Source organism: Protopterus annectens, chromosome 10.part0 (genome assembly GCF_019279795.1).
Source record: "Protopterus annectens isolate FY-2018-M chromosome 10.part0, PAN1.0, whole genome shotgun sequence".
NCBI classification, from domain to species: domain Eukaryota; kingdom Metazoa; phylum Chordata; order Ceratodontiformes; family Protopteridae; genus Protopterus; species Protopterus annectens.
The window spans coordinates 1,317,960,078-1,317,985,054 of NC_056744.1; the positions used below are offsets into that span (position 1 = coordinate 1,317,960,078).

A 24,977-nucleotide genomic window follows, 5' to 3' on the forward strand; every position below is an offset into this window, starting at 1 on the left:
CTCTTTACTATTTGTGCCATGGCAGTAGTGTCACTTTTACATAAGATAAATTCTGCACAAAGAAAGGGTTATAGCAGAGATTGGATAGAGATCTGCTCATGGAAAGGGTAGTAAAATACTTACATGCATGACATAAAATAAACTCTGCACTGAGAGGGATTATATCAGAGAGCAGATTATAAAGATGTGTTGCTTCACAACAGAAAACTGAACTTCATATATTTCTTGGGGATATTGGAAAATCCATCTAAACAGTATAGGTTTGACCTGTTTAATTCTTGATTAATGACTGCTTATGTTCTGCAAGTTAACAGTCTAACAAGTACTTTCTGGCAAACAGGATTGAAGTGAGTGAATAATGACAGAGTTTGAGGCTCTACATCCTTCAGAGGATTCATGCTAATGCAAAACTCATTATTCGGTCAATTGTAGTTTACCCGGGTAGTGGTTATTGATAGGTTGCTTCATGTGTGGAGTTTAGTGGTAATGTACTCGACTGGTAGTAAATCTATCTTGGTTATTTAATAGGGTCAGTGGAGGTATAGCTTCAGTTATGGATGATTTGCCATATATGTGAGTGGCAGTGTCTTGGTATTTAATAGGGTCAGTGGAGGCATAGCTTTAGTTATGGATGCCTTGCCATATATGTGAGTGGCAGGGGTACATTCCTTCCTGGGTTGGCAGGATAGGTTGTCCTTGAGGTCTTGGAATGTGTGGTATGTATTTTAGATGATTTATATCTCTTTTTTTTCTTGCAGATGGGGTCTTGGAATGCGATGGCTGTGATTTGGAATAGGTGGGTATAAGGTGGAGCTTTCTATTTACATATTAGACGGCTTACTTTTTCTCCTTCTCTTTGTAGATGGTGTGTCTAATGTCTGTTGTGGCGATAACAGTGAAATCGCAGACAATGGAAGCAGTGGCGAGTGAGGAAGTTACACATGGGAAGCACAACTGGGCAACAGTTATGGATGGAAATGGGGTCTTGGAATACTGTGGCTGTATTTGGAATAGATGGTGGACTCATGGGTACCAGTGTTAGCACCACACAGTGAGTTTGCAGATGATGGAGACAGTGGCGAGCGAGGAGATTACATAGGGTGAGCTCAATTGGGCAACAGTTACTGGCTGAAGTGTATTTCAAAGTTGATTTTGGTAGAGAATTTACATGGTTAGCCAAAGAAGGACAGGCATTTGAGTTTTGAATTCAAGCTTAATTGGTGGTACTGTCAGTTTGTTAGATCAATGTTGGAAAGTTGTTCCCACTAAAGGGAGCAGCAGCCATTTAGCCATAGGTAAGAGTTTGGGACTTGGTAGTGGGCTTGATGAGGTTACAAGTAATTTTATTTTATGTAATGTTCATTAAGGCACGTTGCTGTGGGTGGGGTGGAGCCACAACAATCTGAGTATCATAGCTACTGGCTTGGGGATGATTACAAGCTAGACAAGTTTGGCTCTTATTTCTGGGGATATGAGTTATAAAAAAAAAAGGGGGGGGAGCTGGTTCCATACTTTGGTGCAAAGTTTGGAAAACAATAGATGGGGTGGCAGGGGTCCTTATCACGTCCTCCATGTTAAGTAATTATTGGTATGTGTGTGCACAGGATTTATTGTTTTCTTTTCTTTACAGATTGCTGAAGGTCAGAAGGCTTCATGAGGTAGCTTGGAAAGGGGATCTGAAAGGTGACGTCTTCATAGGATGGATTTCTTACCTTGAGAATGGGGCACAATGTGGGGCTGAGTAATCACCTTATTAAGGCATATTAGAGCTCTGTGTTCAGAGACCTCTTGGAGGGGAAAGGCTAAGGGTAGGCAGTGGGATTTTCCAGCAGTGCAGCTGAATATTTAGTCACAAGGTAATGTCTTGTTTGCTTAAAATTGCTGGGGAGTACTAGAATTGAACTTCACATTGTATTGTTCGCTGGGCTCTTCCTTGCTAGGGATCGGGTAGTGTTGGGGGTTGGGGTTGAGTATTCTTGCTCCAGTGACAGGGGAGGCTTTGGTAAGCATTAAGTAATTGTCAAGAGCTGGTGATGTCCGGGTAATTGCCAAGGGCTGTTAATGTCAAAGTAATTATTGTACACCAAATTATGTTTGGCTTAACCTTTCCCTTTATGGGAAGTAGATTGAACAATTTTGGGTAGAAGGGAGGGGGAACAGCCTGGTCAGGCTGGTTGGCAGAGAAGAGGGCTAGGCTTGCTCTCTTCTGTTCCCCCTCTGATGTCTAGATGTTCATTTCAAGGATCTGGGGAAAGGAAATGAGTAGTTGGAGGAAGCTTGCTGAATAGATAAGCAAGCTGAGGTAAGGATGGTGTTTACTTGGTGGATGGTAATTCAAGGGATGGTGTATGAAGTGAGTTGGGGATGCTGCTTCATAAGTAAAGTAAGCGAGCAGAGGTATGGACCCTCCTTGTTGGGCAGAGTGAGTAGGTACGCTGCTCTGATTAACATTACAATGAATGGTGTATGAAGTGAGATGGGACGCTGCTTCATAAGTAAAGTGAGTAGAGGTATGGACGCTGCTTGCTGGGGCAAGGTGAGTAGGTACGCTGCCCTGCTTAAAATTACAAGGATGTTATGCTGTATTTAGTATCAATTATATCATGAATAGTTGTAATTAATAAAGTTGATGATCAAAGCTATGTTATGGAAATCTAATAGAGGTCATCAAATGTCATTTGGTGTGATGTGTGTTATTGAAGGGGACCGGGACAATGAGACACTTAAGCAAGAATTTGTGGATATTCTGGCGCTGTATCTGTACAGACGTTGTATCCAATTTAAGTGTATAGAACTATAAACTGAAGTAATTTCCAAATCAATGGACATGACCTATGTGAAATATTTTAGGAACTAGAAGGATCATTATAAAGAATGTGAGATTAAATGGATGTACTTTTTAAACACATTGAACAAAATTACTTTTAACTTAGTTTTACTTAAAATGGTAAACAATTTACAACTATGGAAAGAAGTAACCAAGCTGGTTGTAAAACTACTAATGAAAGTAGTGGAGGAATGCAAAAATGTATAGGGTAAGCACTTACGTGGATATTTAAGGAATTATTTTATTCAAATATAAATCACTATAAAAAAAACACGGTGGTGGTGCTGCAGTAGCATTGTCGCCTCACAGTAAGACACTGTCCGGTACGATTCTCTGCTAGAGAGTTCTGCATGGAGACATGCATGAATGGGTGTACCTTTGCTGAAGGTTGTGCATCAGGGCTGGTAACTCGGTATGTAAAAATCAACTACCATTCATTAGCAGACCGGAGTTCTGCTGTGGCGACCCCTAACTGGGAAAAGCCGAAAGACACATCATAAATCACTATCAAATGCTCTGTGTAAAATGTGACAAGTTAGTTAAAACATGACTTTTTATTGTGGAGTAAAAATATGACTCATGATTGACTGTGGACCATTTCTGCAAAACTCAGCTATCTGCAAATGATTTGACCGTGTTCACATTTCTCTGACATTGCAACATATCATTCCTGGGAGCAGAAGGTGGCACAAATGGTTTCTGCTTGCAAGTGGGTGGAAAGACCACACACAAAAATACTTGTGGATGTTTAACTGTCGTTGTCAAATTTGGTCATACCAGCACAGCCTCAGTAAAGTAGGCTATAGTCAAGTTTACATCTCTAAAAATAGAGGAATACCAGCACTGCATTATATCTTCCAAGAGACGATTCTGAAGGTAATTAAGGTACTTAAAACAGCAAAAGTATAGATTTGGACAATATTTGAGTATCATTTTAGTGGACCTTCTTCAGAAAAATCAAACCCATGTACTATTTATTGAACTTTATATTAAGCATTCTTTTTGGGGAATAGTCTACTTTATTGCAACATGCTAGGCGCAGCTAATAAGATAAAAATAATGAGAAACTAGCAGTGTTTATAGACTAGTAATGTAATCTTATTATAAAACATTAATAAACGTGCTAAGAAACCAGTACTAACACTGGAAACTTTCTTATCCAATTTCACTTTAATTTGCTTTGGAAGAAAATTTTCTCCAAACAGCTTGTTTGCAACAAGTAACATTCTTCATCTATAAGACTGTATATTACTATTCTGTTAATCTTGTCTCATGAGCTGCAAGTTTGACATTCAATATTTTAATAAGAGCTTCATGCTTCTAGCTTGTCGATCATGCCGGCCATGCCCATTCCTGCATGAAACTGTGGGGGGGGGGGGGGTTAAAAGACATCAACAAAACCATGAGCATTTTTCTTTCCTTTTTTATTACTTTGACATGTCTGGCTCATATTATAGGTAGTATAGCTAAAGCGTCTCTTTATTTTAATTAAGCCTATACCAAAAAAGTTTTAGTTAATCTTGCACCATTTCGTGAGAGCTATAAATCCTTCACAAAACATGCATATATCTTGACATGCCATCCACACAAGCATGCATACACTCATGCACACATTCAGAAATGTAAAGAAATATACATTCACACTTTTATTATTTTGTTTCTTTTACACTCGTTAAACAGCAAAAGTGCTGTTTAGCGAGTGTAAAATAACGGCTCGATTGATTTCACTCCCACATAAACACACACTCATGCACACAGTTCTAATTTTTTTCTTTATTTTACACTCGCTAAACAGCATTGTTTAGCGACTGTAAAATAATAATGGCAGTTAGCGTTAGTTCAAGCTCCATAGCTCTGCTGTAATTCTTTAGTCTCAACTGTCCAGATTTTCGCAGTATATCCAGATTTTTGTTTCATATTATTAGTCAGTTCCTGATAAAATTTGTGATTTTCTGGCAAGTCTTTGTGATGTGCTGTTGAGTGACTAAAATGACATAAGTTTGAGTTTTGGACGTCATATAGTTCAGAAAAATGCATGTTAACACTAATCCTGTTCTAACAATGCTCCAACTTAATAAAAGCAATATTTATATTTTTGGCCCTTTGTCTCCCACATTTTCTCAGGTGTTGTCTAGACTTCTATTCTTAAGAGGTTGAGAGGTAACCCACAATGTACCTTCCCTATATTTCACTGGACTGTTGCTATGACAACAGAAATAAGACATGGTGATGGCGATAGGAACATAAAGTGAGGGTTTCATTGAGGATGGGAACTGAAGAGACTGGGGAAGAGGATGTACAAGTAAAATGATACTGTGGGCAGGAATTCTGTGATGTTTTTAAAGTGGGTGTTGGTGTTACTTTGGTCAGATTAAAGTTGGACCCGAATTTTAAACACTGGGATTGTTCCTTTAAATGCTCAGTATGATGTCATCATACCTCCTAGCAAAGAAGCTCTGAATCATAAAGTGGCCTGTATTCATGGTGCCTCTGTTATTCCAGCTATATTTGAAAATTCTTCAAATGAAATGGAAATAACTTCATTTTATTTTTACATTTGTTAACCAGGTATGTCTGAGTCAAAGCCCATTTATATTGTCTTTTTTAATGACTGTTCAAATGCAACAGAGAGTTGCCCTTCGAAAAAGATCCAATTCAGTGAGACGTTTAGACATTAAGAAGAACCATTTTATTTTTACATTTGTTAACCAGGTATGTCTGAGTCAAAGCCCATTTACATTGGGCCAGATTCAGGAAGGCTTACACGGAGTTCAAGAGTAGTGTAAGCCTCCGTGTAAGCCTCCCGATTCAGGAACAGCCCAAATATCCGTGTAAGAGACAGCTAACACGTCTCTTACACGGATTGGGCGTGGAAATGCTCAATACCTCATTTGCAGCTCAAAGATATGCAAATGAGGTATTTGAGCGATCCATGAAGCAGAAACCAGTCCGTGTAATGGACGTGTTAGCTGCAGAAATGTACTCAGCTGACAACTGAGTACATTTCTGCAAAATTAAAAACGGAGCTATGTCAGCTCCAAATAAAGGGTGCATATGTTTCATTAAGCATGCCAATGGCCAAATATGTGGCCATTGGCATGAAAAAGTGTTGCAAAAATATGTTATATAACTTTTTTTTTTTCCACGGGATTTTGAGGTTTAACTGCAGCGCACACCCGCGCAAACGGGGTGCGCTACCTAAAACTGAAAACTGAAGCTTATAAGCCCACAATTGTGGGACTTATGTATTACATGGAATGTCAGTGGAGGGACTTGCAGACCAAAAACAATATGGCCTCCGTTTAGTGGTTGTCAAGGGGGGGAAGCTCCGTGTAAGACATGTAACTAAGCATTACTAGGCAATCCTATGTAAATGAGGGTTACAATACTGAATCACACTGCCACATAGGTAATGAGCACTTTCTGAGTAGTGTAAGAGTTAGAGAAGGGGGAGGAACAGAGTAAGAGGTAGTTGACATCACGGGGGGGAAGGATAGAAACAAATGTACCAGATTGGAGGGCAATGTAAGGTGACAGATGACAGACAGACATCAGGGAGGGAGGTGTGTCCCAACAGAACACTAGGAAAGTCAAGAAATTGAAGGTTTACGCTATCCCTACACTCCAAGTTTCTTGATATACGTGCATGCACACGTTTGCGCGCGTGTGAGGCAGGTTCAACATGTGGGAGCGTGTTGCAAACCGTTTACAACGGTTTGCGCGGGCGTGCACGTGTTTAAGGCAGTGTGCGCGCGTTTTAACATGAATCAGCCTAGTTCACACTGTGTAAGGATGTGTGCGCGCGTGTAACACCGTGTAAGGACGTGTGCGCGCGTTTAAGTGACTGTGAGCGTGCTTAAGCTGGTGTGCACATTGCTCCCCCTGAGGAAACAGAGAGGAAACAGGAAACAACCAAAATACAGGGAAACTGCCAGAGGATACTGCTGGAGTTAATTGGTGGAAACAATTAGAAGCAGGCAATTACACAGGCAGACTAGAAGCCCAACCCAGCACTTAAAACACTGCAAACAGCAGTACAGGGTGTTTTTCACAAGAGATACTGCAAGAAAGTAAGCTATCAGAATTGAAAACTGAAAAAAGATGAACTCAGAGCAGAAATGCTAGGGGCTGCCATAGCTGTTATAATCAGGCAAAGGCGAATTGCTGAGGGTGGTGACATTGCAGATGCTGTCAGACAACCCAGAGTGAGGAGAAGGAGAAGAGTATACAGGCCCAGGGTCACCTACCATGGGTTACATGAGCTGGAGATAGTAGAGCGCTACAGAGTGAACAGAGACCTTCTGCAGCAGATTGTTGAGCTGTGCAGGCCACATCTCACACACAGAACCAACAGAGGGGAACCCATCCCAGTGGAAACCAAGGTATGTGTTGGCCTAAGAATACTAGCAACAGGTACCTTCCAGAGACCAACTGGTGATATGATGGGGATATCACAGGCATCAGCCTCCAGGGTACTGCACCAGTTCCTGGATGCCATGTCAGCACATGTCGGTGATCATATATATGTCCCCAATGACCGTGAGGTTGTGGCCAGCAATATGCGTCTCTTCCAGCAAATAGCGGGATACCCTGAGGTTCTGGGTGCAATAGACTGCACGCACGTATGCATCAAAGCACCAGCTGGTGAGCGGGGTAGAGCCTACATTAACCGCAAGGGATACCCTCCATCAACTGCCAGGTCGTGTGTGATGCCCAGGGCATAATAATGAATGTGTGTGCTGGCTGCCCTGGGAGCTACCATGATTCCCACATCTGGCATCTGACGCAGCTGTACCAATCATTTGCCAGTGGGGACTTCCCACACGGACACCTAGTGGGGGATGCAGGTTATGCACTTGAGCCGTGGCTGATGACACCCATCAGAAATGCACACACACCTGAACAGGAACGCCATAATGAGGCACACGCACAAACACGTAATGTCATAGAGCGTGTGTTTGGGCTGCCCAAGTCACGGTTCCGGTGTCTGGACACATCTGGTGGAGCCTTGCAGTACACACCAACTACATGTACCCAAATGGTCATGATATGTGCTATGCTACATAATATGATCCTGTGGAAACAGCTGCAGCAGGACCAGCACAGGGCTGGGCCTAACATCCCCCCACCATTGCCAAGGCCACCACAGGCAGAGGGTGACTCGGAGGAGGAACAACCTGACCTTGTCCCAGTAGACAGAAGGAGGCGTGCCTAGTATGCCCTGGCCTTGGCAAAGAGGCAACGCATAGCACATACACTTGGTCAGTAGGAACACTGGGACTGATACCCGCTCTGACTCACTCATATAGTAACAGGGATGCCTAACATGACACAACCTGCTTCCAAACATGTACAGGGAGTGTAGTATGTGCATCCAACAGAGGCAGCCCTGCAGCACTACCTGAGGCATGAATGCCATGTGTTAAGTAATGTAATACTATGTACCATATGCACACCTGAGGACCCGACTAACATCCACCCTCACCAATCATAAACCACAAAAAACACAAACCTACCTCATAGGTACCACAAGGGATAGGAACCTAGATGTAATGCTACCCAATGCCAGAAGTATAAATGCGTGCAGTGTAAATGCACACAGTATAGAGAATGTAGATATCAGTGCTGTAATATAAAACAGGGTCAAAGCCCACATCAGCACCCTGACACTACCAGGTCACACCTCATACAGTGATGTACATGTGAAAAAACATGGAACAAGCTACAAAATGAGGGTGACTAGCAATAAATGGCATGGATAACCACACACCCATGTTGGTACCATAACAAGAAGCAACATGGATTACCCATGGTCAAATACCAATGGCTAAAACTGACTACTACTATATAGCTTGCTGCAGACCACTGTCCTAATAGCAGGAACTGCCCCAGGCCTACTCCGGCAATGTGAGTGTCAAACGAAATATTACTGTCAACCCGGGTGCCCAGATCCCTGATAACCTCTTCTGTGCTTAGAGGATTGCCACCTAGATGGGAACTAGGGGTAACCCTGTTGTTCCTGAAGGGTGCGACTATGCATTGTTTAGTGTTTAACGTAAGGCCATGGCTCTGGCACCAGTTATCCGTGTCTATGAGACCCTTCTGAAGGATGTCTGTGTCAGATGGTTTTCCAACTATGGTTCCCAGTTTGCAGACATCTTCAAACTTTGTCAGCCATAATCCTCCTGTGTTTGCTTGTACTTCTGAAAAGTAGATGCTGAACAAAAGTGGGCCCAGGACTGAGCCCTGTGGGACACCACTTGTGACAGTTTTGGAGTGTGACATGGCACCAGCAACTTTGACCCTGTGTGTTCTGTCACTTAGCCAGTTTGCAACCCATCCTGTGATGTATGGGTTCACATTTAATCTGGTGATGTTTTCAATGATACCCGAGTGGGGTATTGTGTTGAAAGCCTTTGCCAGGTCAAGGTAGGCTGTGTGGACTGCCTTGCCCACGTCAATGGCCAGGGTGACTGTCTTGAAAAAGTCAACCAAGTTTAAAAGGCATGATCTGCCCTTGACAAAGCAAAACTGGATTGGATCCAACGTCTGGAAGTCCCCTATGTCTTCATTTATTATTCCCATTATGATCCTCTCCGTAGCTTAGCAGACCAGGCTTGTCAAGCTGATGGGATGGTAGTTTCCAGGGTTGGTGGAGGCACCTCCTTTGTGAAGTGGGTCCACCATTGCTGTATGCCACTCCTTGGGCACATATCCTGAGGTGAGGCTAAGATTAAACAGCTGCCCTAACTGCATGTTTAATTCCTCATAGAGTTCATGGAGCACACAACCGGGGACACCATCTGGTCCCATGGATAAAGTGTTTCTCGCCTTGGATAGAGCAGTTCTCACCCCAGCATGTGAGATGTTTGGGGGGCTACAATCCTCTGGTATAGATACCCCTCCAGTTGGGGGGGGAGAAATCCGCACTGAACCTGTCAGCCAGTATGTTGGCAATGTCTGTAGGTTCAGTGATATTTACATCATTCCGAACTAATTCTGAGCATATCTGGGAGTTCCCTCCCAGGTGTCAAACATAGGTAAAAAAGGCCTCATGATTGTCCCTTGAGTCCTGAGTGGGTTTACTCTCAAAACTTGCCTTGGATGATTGTATGGGGGAACCCAGTGTTCTACTCATAATGAGCAGGGGTGTCTTCCCTTCTACGGATTTCGCTCTATCTTGTAGTAGCTCCTTACTTTTGTTGTAGAGCTTGTTTATGGCTGGGGTCCACCAGACTGGATGCTTGCCTGTGGTACAAAGAGTCTTTGTTTTGTTTGGGATTGCCTGATCCATGCAGTCCTGGAGGTGCTGGTAGAAGGCATTTGTAAGTGATACAGCGGTCTGGGTAATGGCGTTCGCTGGCTTGGGGGCCTTGAAAGAGACCACACCAGTCTTTAGAAATGTGAAGTCAGCTTTTGAGAAGGTCTTCACTGTTTGTTTTTCTAACTGGGGTGGGGGTGGGATGTGGACTCCCACTGAGATTAGTTCATGATCTGATCTCACCAATGATGGGTATACTTCTGGTGCTGAACAGTGTGACCCCATGTTCGTGATGATGAGTTCTAGTATGTTGTCTCCACTTGTGGTGATGGTGACTAGTTGTTCCATGGCATTTGAGTGTATGAACTCTTGGAACCTTTGGGTTAGAGTGTTGGGGCTTGAGTAGTGATCCCAGTCTATATTTGGATAGTTGGAATCACCCAGTATGATGGTGTTCGGAGATACATTTATCCCCTCCAGTGTTTTCAGGACATCTGTGTGAGGTACCTGAGTTTGAGAGGGTGGCATGTAACATGCTACAAACTGCAGAGCAGTCTTGCCTACGGTTACTTGCACCTGGATGGTCTCCGATGCATCGTGTGTTGCCACCAACCTTGAGGTGAGGGTGTCCTTGATGAATATGGACACCCACCCTCTTTTCTTGGTGTTGTCCGGATTTTGGTGCCGGAACGCATGATATGAGGTAACACCCAATAGTGCCGGGGTGCTGTCAGAAGCTGTGAACCAGGTTCCAGGCACAGCACAGACATCAATGTTCTACATACTGAGAAGGGCATCGAGTGTGTGCAGCTTGAAGTTGAGACTTCTGGCATTGAGCAGCATTACCCTTAGTGTTTTTCCTTTTCTGTGTTCTAGGGTGGTAGGTGTAGAATCTGATTCTTGCATAAAAAAGGCACAATGGGGGTGGCAAGAGCCTCAGCCAAAATCCGTAAGCCCAGGGGTGACAGGTGCAAGCCGTCCCTTGCAAATCAGCGTGGCCTCTCCAGCATGTCATCCCAGGCAGACAGACATTGGACCCCCTTTGAATGACACCATAGTTTAAGCAAATTATTACAGCGGATCATCTTGTCTCTGTTTATGTGGCATCATACTTGGTGAAGGTAGGACACTGCTTAAGGTCAGGGTCATACCTGCCTGGCCTACATAATCAGAGAGATCCTCTATGTCTCTTTCCATGTAGTCCAGGGAGGTACATCTCAGGTCGTTCACACCAGCATGGATAATGACTGAGTCAGGCTTGTACTTGCAGTTGAGTGACCTGAGTGCTTGCATTATGTGGTGGATTCCAGTGCCCGATAGGCAGCTTACTGTGACCTCCTCCGTACTCGATCTGGTGAGCGGGATGTCAGTGTGTCTGACTATGGAGTCACCTATGACAAGTGTGTCTGGCATTGTGTTTGGCCTTAAGGGCTGTGACTGTTTGGCACACTGACTCTGTGGTCTATGTGTTGCATGTGCTGTGCCCTGTGGAGGCAGCTGTGTGGGTGTCTGCTGTGGTGGCCGCTGCTGTTATTGTAGAATTCTGATCAGAGCCTCCGAGTATGTCTTTGTGTGTCTATGTGTATGATTTTAAGTTGTGATAGTGCTATGTGAGACTGGGTTTGAGATGTGTGTGGTTACCTTCACCTTCTCTCTGGTCTTGCTAGTCCTATGTTGAGAGAGCTCAGCCTCCACTTTGGCTATATAGTTGCATCTCTCACATGTATGTGTGTTTTATGGGAGAAGGAGAGGGTTGTCAGTGTACATGAGGCAATTGTAACATTGCCTCAATATTCCCAGGTTCACCAGCTGAGCAGGAGAGGACACTAGCAACTGATCCCTAGACATGCTAGAAGGAATAGACAAAACAATGTTGGAATACAGGGAGATATCAAGACCCCCAAACCACATCATAGTGCTTGACTGACAATACCTACACATACACCATAGTTTCATAGTGTCATAGCTTACTACTAGGCTATCTGCCCTAGTGCATGTATAAGCCTAGCCATAGTGATGTGGCTATTGCCACCCCTTATAGTGGTAATAAGTGTACAGAATAGATTCCGAATATTGTGCCTCTGACTTAGTAGTGACACATTATGACCCCTTACGTAATTGAATAACATGACTGTGCCTCTGTCTAGTCTGTGCCTCTGTCTCATATGCAGTTGTCCAGATGTCTCTTGAAGAGAGTCAGTGAGGGACTCTGTCTAACATGAACTGGGATACTCTGCTAGAGTGTGAGATGCCTCTGAGTTATGACTCTGTCCCTCCAGCATGTCCTATACATGTATGTGCTGAGGTTCAAATCTTCAGCTCTCATGGTTCTGGTGGATTTGGATTGCTTGCAGTGGAGCATGTCCACCAAATCCTGATTGGACATGGTCTTGTATGTCAGGCATAGGTCACCTGTAAGTATGCGGTATGACACTGAATAAAGCTGGATTTCCTCTATTCTGGAAGCACATGACATGTGTTGTAGACCCCTGATCTTCATGGTAAGGTACTTTTGGGGTCTCTCCAGCTGTTGCAAGTGCTGGGTGAGGTACATACCAAATGGGGCTTTGTATTCAATCATGGGCCTGATAAGGGAGAAGTATAGTGGTACAATGACCTCCTATGATCTGGATGGAAAACCCTCCATGATAAGGTGGGCAAGATAGAAAGTCTTTCTAACCACTTTGGCAACATGGTGTCAAACGAGATGTCACTATCTACATGTGTCCCCAGGTGTCTGATTTGTATTCTGTGCTCAGTGGGTTGCTGTCTATGTATTTATCTGTGGGTACTTTGTTCCTCCCAAAGGGGATGACTACACCTCAGTTGCATTCAGTTTCAGGCCATGCGTCTGGCACCAGCTATCCACCTTTGTGATGGCATTCTGTAGGATGTGTGTGTCGGCTGATGTATTCACTATGGTGCCTAGGTTGCAGTCATCTGCAAACTTTGCCAGCCACAACCCTCCTATGTTTGCCTTTACATCTGAAAAGTAAATACCAATTAAGAGGGGTCCCAGGACACATCCATGTGGGACACCACCTGTGACTGGCTTCGAATCTGACAAGGCACCTGCAATGTTGACTTTATGGGTTCTGTTTCTTAGCCATTTTGCAACCTATCCTGTGACATATGGTGTTATATGTCAGCTGTTGAGCTTGGCTATGATGCCTGAGTGGGGTATTGTGTCACAGGCCTTAGCCAAGTGCAGGTAGGCTGTGTGGACTGCGTAGCCCTCATCAATGGCCCTACTGACAGTTTCATAGTAGTCAACTAGGTGCAAAAGGCAGGATCTGCCCTGTACAAAGCTGAACTGGGTGGTAACAAGGGTCTGTAGGTCAGCAATGTCTCTGTGTAAGAGCTCCATAATGACTCTTCCCATAGCTTTGCAGACAAGGCTGGTTAAGCTTGTGTGGTGGTAGTTGCCATGGTCTGTGGAGGCATCTCCTTTGTGGAGTGGGACCACTGTTGCCGTACGCCAGTGTTCAGGTACATATCCTGTAGCAAGGCTAAGGTTAAATAGCATTTGTATATACGGGTCCAGCTCCTTCTGGAGTTCACATAGCATGCAACCGGGGATAACAGCAGGTCCCATTGATGCTGTGTACTTGTCTTTGCTGAGTGCGGCTCTCACATGGACATCCAAGATGACAGTGAGGTTACATACAGCTGTGATAACTATCTTCTTTTGGGGGTGAGGGAGGGGGTAAATCGCACTGAAGCTGTCTGCCGGAATGTTGCCAATATCTGTCAGGTCACTGGAATATATGTTGTTGTGTACCAACTCTGAGCATATCTGAGGGTTCCCAACCAGGTGTCTGACATAACTGAAGAAAGCAGTGTGGTTACCTTCATTGTCTTTGGTGATTTATGTCCCCAAGTTGACCTTGCATGTCTTTATGAGATAATGTAGCTTTCTACTAGTGCTGATCACAGCTGTCTTCCCTTTTGGAGATGTAGCTCTGTCTTTCATTAGTATCCCTCATCTGTTATACAGTTTGTTTATGGCTGGGGTCCACCAGACAGGCCACTTTCCCTTTGTGGAGAGGGTCCTGTTTTTATTTGTGATTGCATGGTCCATGCTTTCTGACATCTAGCTAAGGGGAAGTCATTGTGGTTCTGCAGTTATCTTTCATCAGCATTAGAAATGAGCACAACAGCCCCTGTGGGGTGTACCTCAGCAGACACATCCAGCAACTGTAAAGTCCACAACAGTACCGCACCAGGAGTATGAAAGAGCTGGAACACATATAATGTGTTGCCTGATTAAACAGAGTGCAGCTCCACACACTGCCATGCTGTTCACCCAGACGCAAGCTGTGCCTGATGTAGAAAGCCATGTCCAAGCTGGAATCAATGCACATGCTGCACCTTGTACAATCTGAATGGCAGGGAGCTGTGCACATGAGAGACCTGAACCCCAGCACTGACATACATAGGACAGGCTGTACTGCATTATCCATAACACAGAAGCCACCCCCATGCATAAGTAAACTACCAGTACAGGTTATCCATAGAGTCACTTGTTGATTCCCCTCAACAGGAATCCTAATGAGTGGATGGGAGATGGTAGGTTTACCCTGGGTATCAATGTTATGTCACAGGTAGACAGAGGCACAGTATACTAAACAAGACATATGTCATGGCAAACTACACTTACAATGTGTTGACGGACAAACACACTCTCTGACTAGCATTAGAAATGGCCTAGGGCACATCGGTAGTGTTTGCCAATGTACACCCATGTTGTGGAATACACTACTGATGTTGGATGAGGCTGTTGTAAGTAGTTCACATCTGAACATAATGCAACATGGTCCGATAGGTTCATAGGTACATAGGTTCATACTAGGCTATCTTCCCTAAGGCAGGTATAAGCCTAGCCCAGAGTTTGTTGGCGTACACCACCCCTTATATGGAAACAGTACCGTGCCCATTATGTTGTCGTGCCACTCTCCAGCAGTGACACAGTGATGATCCCCGGGGTAAACGTATGACCTCCCATCCACAGGTCAAGATACCTCTTGAACAGAGCCAGCAAGGTGCTCTGCCTCACATGGACCGGAATTGTATTCCACAGCATAGGGAGTCTCCGAGTGATAACTCCATCCCTCCAACATGTCCAACGTACATCCATGCTAAGGTGTAAGTCACTTGCACTTGTGGTTCAGGTGGATCTTCCGATTCTGAGGTGGAGCATGTCCATTAATTCCTGTTTGGACATGGCCTTGCATGTCAGGCACATGTCATCTCTAAGCAGACGGTATGTGACTGAATAGAGCGGGAGTGTCTTCAATCTGGCAGCATATGACAGATGTTGGGGTTCCTTTATCCTATTGTTGGGGGACATTCAGGGTCTCTCCAATTGCTGCAGATGTTGGGTGAGATACATCCAGAATAGGGCATTGTACTCGATCACTGGTCTGATAAGTGAAGAGTACAGGGGAACAATGACCCACTAGATCTGGATGTGAATCCCTTCCTGATCAGGTGGGCAATGTAGAAGGTCTTTCTAGCCACTTTAGCAACGTGAGTGTCAGAAGAACGGCGACTGTCAACCTGTGTCCCCAGGTCCATGATAACCTCCTCTGTGCTTAGAGGATTGCCACCTATATGGTAGCTTGGGGTTACCTTGCTTTTCCCGAAGGGTATGTCTACACATGTTGTGCACTGTGACTTCAGGCCATGGCTCTGGCACCAGCTATCAGTTTCCATGAGTCCCTTCTGAAGGATATCCGTGTCTGATGCACTGTCCACTATGGCGCCCAGTGTGCAGTCATCTGCAAACTTTGTCAGCCAAAGTCCTCCCATGTTGGCCTGTACTTCTGAGAAGTACATGACAAACAATAGGGGGCCAAGGACTGATCCCTGTGTGACACCACTTGTGACCAGCCTGGAGTCTAACATAGTGCCAGCAACTGTAACCCTGTGGGTCCCGTCCTTAAGCCAGTTTGTAACCCATCTTGTGACATATGGGTTTACATTTCAGTTGGTAGGGTTTTCTACAATACCTGAGTGGGGTATTGTGTTGAAAGTGTTTGCAAGGCCAAGGTAGGCTGTATGGACTGCCTTTCCCTCAACAATGGCCTAAGTGACCATTTTGAAGATGTCAACCGAGTACAAAAGGCATGATCTGCCCTTGACCAAGCCAAACTGGGACAGGTACAATGTCTGCATGTCCCCTATATCTTTGTTTATGAGCTCAATTATGATCCTCTCCATAGCTTTGCAGACTAGACTTGTTAAGCTTATGGGGCAGTAATTACCAGGGTCCGTAGAGGCACTGCCTTTGTGCAGATGTGCACAACTGGACCCTAACCAGGCTGTTGTGCACACTATGGAAATGTAAAGCAGTGATAGGACTAAAGCCCAGGATACTGACCACCACAGTGAAAGTACTGAACCACTACACTATACAGTACTACAGTGTTAGGTCAGTATGAACGGATGTTGACAATTGTGTGCAAAGTATCCCATGCAAAGCCTGCAGGCACAGTATACTCCCTGTTGTGTTCACACAAAAAGCATTTGGACAGTAACTACACAACATGGCACAGAACACACAACCATAAACTGGAGGTATTTGTTGAAGGTCACACTCATCCACAAATGTGATGGGCTGCAGAGTTCAACATATGGAAAGCACACACTGGGCATGCTCACACACTTAGATAAATTAGACATCTTTCACACAACATGCCATGGGAAGGCTGAACTGGGCATGCTCACACACTTAGTCCAAATGTTACTCCTAGCAACTGTGAAAACACACCAGAGGATGCTCTTTCCCCTTTCTAGACACTGATCATGTCAGCACCCTATAAGTATATCAGGAGAAAAGGAATCTCTCAGTAATCCGAATAGTGTGCTCCGCTAATGTGTCTGTCTGTAGTGTCATAACATAGTTTGGCAGGGGTTTGAATCCAGCCAGTGACAAGTGTGTGTGAAGGGGTATAAGTGTGTATGAAAGGGACATCCCTTTTGGCAACTGGGAAAACACACCACAGGATGCTCATTCCTCTTTCTAAACTCTGATGATGTCAGCACCCTATAAGTATATCAGGGGAAAAGAAAACTTCCAGTAATGCGAATAGCGCGCTGCACTAATACGTCTGTCTCTAGTGTCATAACATAGTTAGGTAGGGGTTTGAATCCAGCAAGTGTGTGTGAAGGAGTGTAAGTGTGTATGAAAGGAACATCCCTTTTGGCAACTGGGAAAACACACCACAGGATGCTCATTCCACTTTCTAAACTCTGATGATGTCAGCACCCTATAAGTATATCAGGGGAAAGGAAGACTCCCAGTAGTGCGAATAGCGCGCTGTGCTAATGTGTCCATTTCTAGTGTTATAACATAGGTAGGGGTTTGAATACAGCAAGTGCATATGAAGGGGGGGGGGTAAGTGTGTATGACTGAAATATCCCTTTTGGCAACAGGGAAAACACACCACAGGATGCTCATTCCACTTTCTAAACTCTGATGATGTCAGCACCCTATAAGTATATCAGGGGAAAGGAAGACTCCCAGTAGTGCGAATAGCGCGCTGTGCTAATGTGTCCATTTCTAGTGTCATAACATAGGTAGGGGTTTGAATACAGCAAGTGCGTATGAAGGGGGGGGTAAGTGTGTATGACTGAAATATCCCTTTTGGCAACTGGGAAAACACACTACAGGATGCACATACCCCTTTCTAAATGGTATCACAATTATTTATGGCTTTTGATTACAGACATGCCATGTGTGTTTTGCCCACACAGAATGCCCATGTGTGCGGGTTGTCCCTCACAATAATGCATGACATTGATTAAACCAGTTATGGCAATGCACACATGATGTATGTGTGTGCCAAATACACATATGTACCTGTGACCTTCAATAGTTACCATGTGTGATGCCTGCCACATGTGAATACATGGTATTTGCACAGGGTAACATTATGACTGTGGTCTTCTGTGCAGGTGCTGCATGTGGGATGTGTATATACAGTGTGAGATGTAGATGCTATCAGCCTAGTAGTGAGGGATACACACCTGGTCTGGGGCATATAGTCTACCTGTTGTTGATGAACGGGTGCTGCATGTTTTCACCTGTTGTGGGGGTGGTAAGACGTTATTCCATAGCAATGCAGTGACCGCATGCTAAGAACCATTCAACTAGGGTGTTGTAGCTACAGTAATTCATTAGCATTCAGTAATATGTCAGAATCCCTGGTGAGGGTCTGATGCCAACCAAGGTCAGGGTTCTACCAGCCTGTGTCACTTGCTCAGTGATCCCTTCCATGTTCCCTATCATGTATCCCAGTGAGGGACATCCCACATCAGCTGTGGTGGCATGGACAATGACTGAGTCAAATGTGTCCATGCATCTGATTGACCTGTATGCTTGTGTTATGTGGTGGACCACAGTGCCCCATGAGCATATCACTGTGACCTACACCTTGTCCAGCCTGGTGAGCATGTTCACACTGTACTGGACAATAAAAGTACCTAACACAACTGCGGCAGTAGTGTTGTATAGCTGTACAGACTGTGCTTGTTTGGCACACAGGATTTGTGTGCTATGTGTTATGTGTGCTGTGTGCAGGCCTAATGTATGCCTGTGTGCCAGCTGCAGAGATGTCTGCCAGTCATGCAGGATGCTATCCTTAGGCTCCACAACTGGCCCGGTGTGTTTCCATGCTTGTATTGCTGTCAGTGTAGGTCCACATCAGATTGGTATTGCTGTCACTGTAGTATTTCATGCCACCCAACAGGTTATGCCAGTACTGGGTCAGAGTGCTTAATCCACAGTTTGGCCATGTGTTTCCATCTCATACATGTGTTGTACATCCATGGGTAGGGGATAGGGTTGACTGTGTACATGTGGCAGCTGTGACATTACTACATGACACACATATTCCACAACTGTACCATAGAGGTGACTGACAACTGACCTTTGCACATGCTACCATAGTATTGAGATTGCATTGGTGATTAACAGCACATAGGGCCAATGGTGAACAAGATACTTAGGTCCATAGGTTCATACAGGGATGTCTGCCCAGGGCATGTATCCACCTAGCCAGAATGTGTGTGGCTTTCAACATGCATTGTAAATCTGTCTTGCTATGCCCTTTTCCAAGGTTAGTATACTGTGCCTCTGTCTCACAGTGACACATAAGTGATACCCAGGGTAACCCTACAATGTCACATCCAGTCATTAATATCACTCTTGAAGATAGTCACTGAGTCACTCTGCATAACCTCTATTGGGATAATATTCAAGAATGAAGGGAGCCTCTGAGTTATGAATGTGCCCCTCCAGCATGTCCTATGTATATCACTCCTGAGGTTCAAGCCTTTCCAGCGTGTATCCTGATGGGATCTGGATATTCTGAGGTGCAGCATGGCCATTAAGTGAGGGTTTGACATGGCTTTATATGTCAGGCACAGATTGCCTATGAAGAGGCAGTATGCCACTGAGTAGAGCTGCTGTTTCTTTAACCAGTCAGTATGTGGCATCTGTTTGAGCCCTTTGATCCTATTGTTGAGGTACGTATGTGGTCTTTCCAGTTGCTGCAGGTGTCTGGTAAGGTGCATGCCGACAGGTTCATCATAGTCAATTATGGGCATGATGAGGGATGAGTAAAGGGGCACAATGTCCTCCCCTGATCTACATGTGGATCCCATCATGATGATGTGGCCCATACAACATGTTTTCCTAACCACATTGTCTATGTTGTTGTCAAATGTTAGAATGCTATCAACCTGTGTACCCCAAGGTCCATAATTCCTTCGTCTGCACTTAATGGATTAACACATATGTGGTACTTTGTGGTCACTTTGTGTTTGACAAAGGGGATGACTATACGCTTTTTGTCATTCACCTTGAGGCCATGGCTGTGGCACGAGTCATGTGTTTGCAAGAGGCCCTTTTGGAGGATGCGTGTGTTAGCTGGAGAGTTGATTATGGCGTCCGGTTTGCAGTCACCTGCGACTTGCTCAGCCACAGTACTTCCATGTTGGCCTGTACCTATGATAAATATATAATGAACATGACAGCTCCCAGGGCTGAGCCTTGTGGGACACCACTTGTACCTGGTTGGAGGCTGACATGGCTCCAGCAATTCTAGCCATGTGTGTTCTGCCCTTGAGCCACTGTGCAATATCCATAGTGACATAGGGGTTAATATGTACACTGGTGAGCTTCCCTAGAATGCACAAGTGGGGTATTGTATCAAAGGCTTATGCAAGGTCCAGGTAGGCTGTGTAGACCTCCTTCCCCTTGACAGTGGCCTTGGTGACTGTTTCAAAGAAATCAAACAGGTTTGAGAGGCAGGATCTGCCATTAACAAAGCCAAACTGTGTATGGTGACATGTCTGTAGGTCCACAATATCTATATATGTCAGGTTCATGATGATCCTTGCCATAGCTTTGCAGACCAAGCTAGTCAGACATATGGGGCGAATAGTGTCCAGGATCCGTGAAGGCACCACCTGAATGTAGAGGGACCACTGTTGCTGTACGCCACTCTTTGGCCACATATCGTGTAGTAAGGCTGGGATTGAACAGTAGTGTTATGTCTGGGTGTAGCTCTTCTTGTGGTTCATGTAGGACACAGCCTGGGACACTGTCTGGTCCCATTGATGCAGTGTTTATTGCTTTGGGAAGGGCATCTCTTACCTGAGCATCTGTGATGTCAGGGGGGGCAGCACTCTGCCGCGAGACATATTTGCCCTTTGGTGTGGTGGGGGGGAGAAGGCAGCAGTGAACCTGTCCACTAGGATGATGGCAATGTCTGTGTGTTTTGTATTTCGTGTGACATCTTGGATTACCTCTGAGCATATCTGGGTAGTACCACCCAGGTTCCTAACATAACCACAGAAAGCCTTGTGATTATCCTCAGTGGCTTGTGGAATCTTCTCTCAAAGATGGCCTTAGACAATCGTATGGGTGCCTGTAGTTGTCTTCCAATACTCATCAGTGATGCCTTCACATTTTGGGAGTTTGTTGTATCATATAGTGGCTTCATCCTTCTATTGTATAGTTTGTTTATGGCTGGTGTCTGGCACACAGGATGTCTGTCTTTGGAGAATTGGGTCATGCTTTCATATGTGGTTTCATGATCCATGCATTCCTGAATGTGTCCGTAGAATGCCTTTATACAGGTATCTGCAGTCTGGTCCATATTTCCAACAGGCCTGGGGCCGTTGAAGGTTTCCACATCATTTATGAGGGGTGTGAACTTGCCTGACATGAGCTGTTGACTGACGTGCCGCCCTCCAGACTGAGCAAGGTGAGGGTCACATTTAGCTACCTGCCGGGTGATAGAATGTGCCACATAACACAGGCACACAGGTCACTCCACAGCAAGTACAGCTATGAGGCAGTCATTGTCCATGCTGGTGCAAACAACCTGAGACGTACCTCCCTGGACCACATGGAAAGAGACACAGAGGAGCTCTTACAGCACCCTCTCAAACTCAGGACCCCCACACAGCCTTCATGCTCACACAGGAGAGTATAGATTTCACTGCAAACACCATCATACTGGGTGACGTCAGCTACCCAAACATAGACTGTGAACATTACACAAGCCACAATACCCAAGTACTAGGGTTCCCATAGATCAGACATTCTTTAGCTATGGAACAGGTAATCAACCTTCCCACAAGAGGGGCAGATATACTAGACCTGATCATCACAAGCATGAGTACAAAATGCTCACAACTGGAAGTATATCCCTCATTGTTGCAATCAAACCATATACTAATCACACTGGAGTACTGGATCCCCCACATATGCAAACCTCGAACACATTGATGTGTGTGTGGGAAATGCCCCTATTAGCAACTGTGACAGTACAGTACAGGATGCAGATCCCCCTTTTGAAACACTGATGATGTCAGGACTTTATAACTATATTACCTGTATTAAAGTCCTCCAGTAAATCGTATAGCACGCTCTGCTACTGCATCTTTTTCCAATGTCATAACATAGTTAGGTAAGGGTTTGAATTCTGCAAAGGGAATGTATGTGTGTTAGTATGAGTGGGGTTTATGTGTGTGCATTATGCTGGGAGGGATAAGTGCCTTTTGCCAACTGGGAGAACACACTACAGGGGGCACATCCCTCCTCCTACACACAGATGATGTCAGCACCCTCTAAGTACAGCATTAGAAAGGATTTCTCCAACTAATGCAAATAGCACAATCTGCTAATGTGTCTGCTTCTACTGTCATAACACAGTTAGGTATGGGTTTGAATCTTGCAAATGGAAAGTCTGTGTTTTACTGTGGGTGGGGTTAGTGTGTGTGCACAATGATGGGGGTGGGATGTGGCTTTTGCCAAATGGGTCTATACACTGCAGGGTGCACATTACCCTTAACAAGCAGTGATGTTGACAGCACCCTATACAAACAAAACTACAAAAGAGAAGGTGGTGATACCAATAACACATGTAAGGTAACACTTCTTCAAGTAATGTCCACAAAACGAAGTAGGATAATCAAACAATTCTTTTATTCTATACAAACAACATGACAACAGACAACTGCCAGTACTCAGTATAGTGTTACATGCTACTGTAACACGCACATGTACCAGAATATACCTAGATAGTGTTTTGAAGCCTGAATGTGGCAAGTGTGTGGATGTGGGATGTGTCTGTGTGTGCATTTCCATATGGGAAACATGTTTGATGTGGCAATCAGGGTACCACAGTACCTGATGCACATTACACCTTTGAAATGATGAGGTTGCCTGCACCCTGTGAGTACAGGTAGAGAAGAGGAAGTCGGTAGTAAACAACATAGTGCACTTCTCAAATGTGTACCTGTCATATATCGACAGCTACTCATGTAGGGTAATAAATAATGGGAATGGCCGGTGAGTGTGTGCATGTGTGGGGGTAGCAGGGTCTGTATAAATGCATGAGTGACAGAACAGATACATATAGCTGAATCTACATAATAGCACATGCGCATTCCCATAGTCAATGTTAGCATGTGATGGTGTGCAGCTGGTACACTTTGGTAAGTAGTATGGGTGCAGATAACAACTGAGGACATTCATACAGTTACTGCAGCAGGACTGCTGGGATATACACACAATCATAGTGGAACAGTGAACAGTTACCAACATGTTACTACTTATACACATCTATGTAGTCACCCTGTGCATCAGCAACGTGTTTACCTTTTCCTGCACCAATGTTGTAGTATGCAGGAGGTGGCACAGTGTCATCATATGCACAGGGTGTGGGTTAGGTATGCCCAAGCCAGCCACTGGTAACACCAATTGACATGTGTGTGTATGTGTGTTTGTGAGGGGCAGCAGTACAGGGTGGACCAGTGTTGGTGCAGTGTGTGTGTGTATATGTGTTTGCCCTAGGTGTAAGGTTTCTGCATGTGTTTAAGCACGCACACAGTCCCACATAATGGCTGCCATGTACAGGGTTTTGTGGACAGCCACAGACTGCACCTGTCAGGTCATCCAGATCAGTGTCTGTGGGCACGGACACGGTACCTGTGCCTGGCAGGGGTGCTATGGGCCATATCCAGTACTAACCCAGACTGGGTACTGTCATCGGAAGCAGGGGTGTGTTGACTGGACACAGTTCCCTGTTAGGACTGTCCAGAGCCACGTGCACGTGGTCTTCTGGGGCGTCTTGATGACAGCACATACCCAGCATTGCTGGGGCTGGTGCTGGCACTTGAGGTGCGTGAGTGGGCCTGTTGTCGTCTGCGGCCACTGCCAGCTGGTGCTGTTGCTGGCATACAGCCATGTCGATGTCACAAACGCACACCATCGCCCTGGCCCATGGACATCTGGTTGTGGAGCAGCTGTTGTATGCCCCCACAACATCTGTCAACGACATCTGTGAAGTTACAGATAACATTCGCAACGTCACGCATGCCGTCTGTCATGGCTGTGCGACATGCTCTCAGCTCCCTCAGACCCTGTGTGGTGTACCTTTCCATACGTGCCTGTGCCTGCATAACAGTTCGAAACATAGTGGAGGTTGACATACCTCCTTGGGCACGTCGGCCAGAGGCAGTACGGCCACAGATGCCCCCACGAGAACCCATGGGCGACTGTCTGTGTGGTACCATTGGAGGACCCTGCTCATGGCTGCCTTGTGGGGATGCATGTACCACAGGTACCACATTACCCTGATCTATGCCCACTGCAGACTGTCCATCACCTAGGGACAATGGTGACAAAGGATGTAACGGCAGGATGACTGTGCACATTGACGGGGTTGACAGCTGTGTACTGTCAATTGGCTGACCAATGGCAGACCCAGACACACCTTCCTGCACCATTACAGACATTTCATCATCATCAGTACCTGGGGCACAAGATTCAGGTTCCCTGCTGCAGGTCACCAGAGCAGCACCAGAACCTACGGGAGGAAAACAGGGAACACAGATTACAGTCTCAACACATATTTGACAGAGATGCACTTCAATACTAATGCACACATTCAGAAGTGGACACATGCACTCATGGACACTAACACACATGCACACATGGGCACAGGCACACTCGCACACATGCACACCCCACAGTAAACACACACATCAGTACTGTGTTACACTACTCTTAATATTGTTAAACCGGGTATTGCAGGTATTTTTAAACACAGTCACCAGCATGTATACTACAGAGTTACAGTACTCTTACTAGTATTATAAACTGTTTTTCAGGTAATATTGAACACACTCACCAGCATGTATGGCCTGCCTCGTTGCTAGATGGGAGGGACCTGGAAGTATGAAGAGAGTAATGTCAGTGGGCACAAGTGTGCCATTTGTTTTGCACATGATACAGTACAGTAGTACACTAGTTCCCTTATACACATCAGCTGCTCATAATGTCTGTATCACACATGCACAATTGCATAT

The 24,977-nt window shown here is 45.1% G+C and overlaps 1 protein-coding gene across 1 annotated transcript in view; it reads left to right on the forward strand.

The window, feature by feature from the left end:
* LOC122814273 (coagulation factor XIII B chain-like) overlaps positions 1 to 24,977 on the forward strand; it is a 287,601-nt gene that overhangs the window by 81,372 nt on the left and 181,252 nt on the right. The window lies entirely within an intron of this gene.